Here is a 5,431-nt window from a genome sequence, read left to right as displayed (position 1 = left end):
GACAGCCTATGTCCCTAGGGGTCCTAGGTCCCCTAGAGACACATTTAGTTTGTTTTAATGTGTCTAGAGGGGTCATAGGTTAAGCTATGAGCCCTATTAATGCATTTTTTGACAATGTATGTTCCTAGGTGCCCTAGGATCCCAAAGGACGAATTTAGTTGGTTATAATGCATTGAGAGGAGTCATAGGTTAATCTATGACCCCTCTCGATGCATTTCATTACAACATATGTCCCTAGGGGCCCTATGACCACTAGGGAGCCATTTGGAATGCATCGTAAGGGGTCACTAGGGGCCCTAGGGACATATGTTGTCATGAAATGTGTCAAAAGGGGTCATAGGTTTATCTATGACCCCTTTCGATGCATTTTATGACAATATTATATTTAATAATAATATAATACTATATATTTTAATATAATAATAATATATTATTAGATTATATAACAATAATAAACATATATGTTACTAGATTATAGATTTAGTAATAATACTAACCATATATATTATTATATATATTAATAGTCATATAATATTACTATATATATTTAATAACAATATTTATCATATATATTACTCTATTATATTTAATTATAATAATTATTATTATATTTATAACTATATTATATTTAATAAGGGTATGTGCAGGATCATGGTATGCCAAAAAGTGGCGATCTGAAAAATATGTAGTTCTGAAATGCCTCAAAGAATTTCAAAATCTATTCCAACTTTTTTCCCACCCATCCTGATACTAAATGAAAATAATTAATACCTTTATAATTCCTACTATATCTTTTGATACCAACCTTATATGGTCATCTTTAAAACATCCTGAAAATGTGTTTTTAGCATGTTCTTATGTGTTTTTTACTTCAAGCATGTAGCTGATGACTTTTTTTTAACCAAAATTTGATGTAATGAAAATGGTTTCTTAAGAATGTTCTTAGCTTTTCATAAATGTAAGTTTTGTCAAATTACAAGTTTAGTAAGTAATTATTACTTATTTTCTAATGGAGTTAGCTAAAAAGTGCTGATTGACATACTAGTTGAAAAATAGCTATAACTTTCAAACCATATAAGATTTGTGAAATCCAAAAGATGTGTCACATTCTATGCTTCGACTAGTACAAGAAAAAAAAAAAAAAAAAAAAAACTTAATTTTGATTTTTTTTGAACTAGTTAAGGTGGTTAGACACGGGAGTTTTTTAATTCTAAAAATAGTATAGTAGAAAATTCATAATTAATTAATTATTTAGAATAAAAATTCCCAAAAATATGTGTCACATCCAGCCATGAGTCTACTTTTTATATCTAAATTTATATTTAAAAATATTATCAGTTGATTATGATTAAGGTGGTCAGACATACACCAACTTTTTATTTTCGCCCTGAAATTTTTGTAGTACTGCATTAAAATCCAAACTTTTGACCAATCAAATAATTTTTTCTCCAAATAAGGCCTTGTAGTTTAGAAACTAGACTCAATTTCCTATAGATTATTTTCTTACAAATTTTTGATATAAAGTCCAAAACCACTTTAAAATTATGTGTCAAGTTGACATTACCCTGATTTGTTGGTTTTTCACTGCCACTTAAGGGCATAGTTTGGTACACCATGATCCTGCACATACCCATAATAATAATCATACATATTACTATATGTAATAATAATTATAGTCATAATTAATAATAATAATTAATAATCATAATCATAATCATATGTAATAATAATATCAATGTCCACACTTCCCCAAATAAATTTCTCTCCCTCCACAATTGCAATTGGAAAATATTTTCTCTCAAAATTTTCTCCAAAATTATTGAAAAATCACGTAGTGATTAGATACCCAATTTCATATCATATATCCTATTTCAGATTAGATACCCAATTTTATTTCAGGTATCTGATTAGGTTCAATATTTACAAAGCCTATTTGGCCAACCCAAAAAAAATGTTTGAGAAGGGTTTTACTAAAACTTAGACTTCTTGTAGCCATCTGACAATGTTATTTTCATCAAAATTGAATGAAACAAAAAGTGTTTTTTTATAACACTCTCAAGATTCCATGGATATAATTGGTATCAAATTTTGAGATTAGTAAGTATTTATTAGTTAATTTTCAATGAAGATGATTGTAAAGTGCTAATTCATGGATATTGATTGAAGAATAGCTATAACTTTCAAACGGTATAACATTTTTTAAATCTAGAAGTTGGATCACATTCTATGCTTCACCTAGTATAAGGGGAAAAAAATTAATTTGGTAAATTTTTCTATTAGTTAAGGTGGTCAGACATGGGAGTTTCTTTTTCTAAAAAAGTTTTAGTAGAAAATTCATATTTAATTATTAATTTAGAATAAAAATACCCAAAAATATGCATCATATCTGGGCATGAGTATAATTTTTATATCTATAATTATATTTAAAAATATTATCATTTGATTTTAATTCAGGTGGTTAGACATACACCTACTTTTTATTTTTGCCCTGAAATTTTCGTAATACTACATTAAAATCCAAACTTTTGACCAATCAAATATTTTTCTCTCCAAATAAGGCCTAGTAGTTGAGAAACTAAATTCAATTTCCTATAGATTATTTTCTTACAATTTTTTGATATAAAGTCCAAAACCACTTTAAAATTATGTGTCGAGTTGACATAACCCTAATTTGCTAGTTTTTCACTACCACTTAAGGCCATAGTTTGGTTGACCATGATCTTACACATACCCAAATATTAAATCATATAAAAAAAATTAAAGATTACATGATGTTCTAGAGGAGAGAGTCCTATTCTAGAATCTATAATTTTTCTTTGGGTTGGAATATATTTATTTTGAAAATGGTGGTGGGAGATGAAAACTATCGATTTCAATAAGTTGAAATTTGAATCATTATAAAAGGAAAAATATAGCTCTAAAGCCAATTTTTATTTTTGATTGTCCTAGCTGCATATTTTATCTATAAGATAGTATGAGATCAAAGGAAAATAAGTTTAGTTCCACATCATTTGATTGTGGGAACTAGACCCCTAGTTTCTAGCATTTTTTAGTAACTAAAAAGTTATATTTAAAAATAGGAAAATATATCATTTATTATTCCAAATAATTATTAATTATAATCCTAAACTTCATCTATTTCTACACATTTTATTAGTTTACTTCATTTTTAAATTCAAATAATAATACCAGTTTTATGTCATTGAAGGTGAACAGTTATAATTTTGTTAGCATTTTCTTTCGTGAAAGGGTGACACAGGTTTGTGCTTTTACCCCATTATGAATTAAAGAAAAATTAAATATTAATATTGGACTTAAATAGAAATCAAATTAATATTTTAGAAATGAAATTAATATTAGTATGTAATACAATAATTATAAATTTATGCTATTAATTAAATCATTTATGATTTAAGATTATTAAAATTAATAACATTATAATATTGCATGATACTTTGTATGCACAAAGATATTGAATATTTAATTACTTATTGTTTTTAATAAGTATATTAGCATAACAACTTATATGAACATGAATATTCTTACTTTATTTCTAAACACATCCTTATGACCCAAACTAAATAAGAGAAATTGGTGGAATTAAATCATATAGCTGAAAACTATGTGTTTTCTAATGTTATATTTATAGTCTTGTGATGTTTATTTTCTTGATAGTTTTTCTTTGTGGGTTGTTTTGTTGGCCTAGGTAGGATGTGCACTAGAGGTGTTTTTGAGATTTCTTTTATGATTATTTGACTAGATGCCATGATGATATTTATTATTTGAATTGAGATTTATGTTTTATGAGCTTTATGCTATTGAGCATTTATGAGAACTTTGGTTTTGAGAATCAATATTATTTTTTGGGTTGCCTGGTAAGGAACCAAATTCGATCAATACTACTCTTGTGGTTTTTGATTTTTTGGGAAGGTAGTCTAGGTCCATGTCTATGAAAGTGGCTTGCAATGGGGGCCAGGGCCCAAAGTGGCTACTAGGGTAACTCATTGTAAGTTGTGTAACAAGTGATAACATAGTAGTTAAAATATCTTGCCTAGCCCTTTTCCTTGAGATACATTAAAAAGATAAGTTAGAGATTTTTCCTTGTCCATGCCTTGATTAGTTGTATAGACTAAGGATGATATGGAGATGACACCTTGAGAGGTATGATTAGTTTTATTGTCATCATAAGAGGGTATTTTGGTTCCACATATAGTCACTAGGGGGGCAGGGTCCTAAGAGACTACCAGGGTAACTCTAGAGTTGGCTCATGCGATAACACTCCATAGTATGTAGCATGAGTCTCCTTTATGATTTTTTAATATTTTCCTCTAGTAGTGTACTTTTTGGATATTACTTTTGATGGTGTATTTATTGTGAGTTGTTACTTATTGATTGGATGTCATTTATTATTGATAGTTGATTTTTATTAATGAATGATTAGTTATTCATTGGTGGTGTTTTTATTGTTGGAGTTAGTGATTGGTAGTTTACTTTTATTGATGATAGTTGTTATTTGTTGGTCATTGTGTTTGTTACACTTGACATTTATTTTGAGGTGGTTGTATATTTTTGGTCTTGGTATTTGTATATTGACTTGGTATGTGGTGTTGGTATTGGATGAGTGTCCTTTTGATTTTGATTATCTCTTCTTCTGGAGTAGTTTGTGTTACTCTTGAGGTAGTTTTCGCTATCAAGATTTCTTGCCTAGGATTGTTTTATGATTTCATTATCTGTGTATGGATCATACATTATCTCTCCTACATGGTAGAAGTGATACCTTGATTAGGTGACTACACAGTCAAGAGGTAGTGTATTCTTACCATTTGGTTCCCCCTCAGATTGACATATGTTGGATGCTCTTTGATACAGTGGTACCATTATCATTCTTCCTCTTATCTTGATGACTTCTATTCATTTGATGTATCTATGTATTGTGTGTTTTGAGATCCTTTAGGATATTGTATTATATATTGGTCTACTTGTATCTATTTTCACATACCCTATGACATGTGCAGTGGATGTTGTTCATTAGATGTGCTTCCATATTATTAGTTGTACATTTGCATTTTCTTATATGATTATGCATGTGTTTATTGATTTTATGATTATGGACATTGTAATTGAGACTTAAACTTAATAATATAATTTTCTTAAATGTGACTCAAAATGAAGGAACCCTTGAGGAATTGAAGTTGTATTTATAATTGATTATGCGTTATTGGTGTGTATGTATATATATTGCTTCCACATTATTGTTACTTTGATTTTGTTTAAACTTTAAAAAAAAAAAGTTTAGTAAACTTTTTAACATATTAGGTTTATTCCTTTTGGGTTCCTGAATGGGGCAATACATTCTTCAAATGTTCAACAAATTCTTCTTCTTTAGCAATACTTATCTCTCTTTTATCCAACTACCACAAATTAGAAGCAT

General features: G+C 28.3%; 1 pseudogene; it reads left to right on the top strand.

Annotated features, from left to right (window-relative positions):
• The first annotated feature begins 3,760 nt into the window (after nt 1-3,760).
• On the top strand, nt 3,761-3,827 carry LOC149537360 (small nucleolar RNA SNORD36; annotated as a pseudogene).
• Nucleotides 3,828-5,431: the final 1,604 nt, after the last annotated feature.

Source organism: Cupressus sempervirens, chromosome 9 (assembly GCF_028749045.1).
Source record: "Cupressus sempervirens isolate cs-2001-9-10 chromosome 9, ASM2874904v1, whole genome shotgun sequence".
NCBI lineage: Eukaryota > Viridiplantae > Streptophyta > Pinopsida > Cupressales > Cupressaceae > Cupressus > Cupressus sempervirens.
This window is presented reverse-complemented; position numbering and strand designations above follow the sequence as displayed.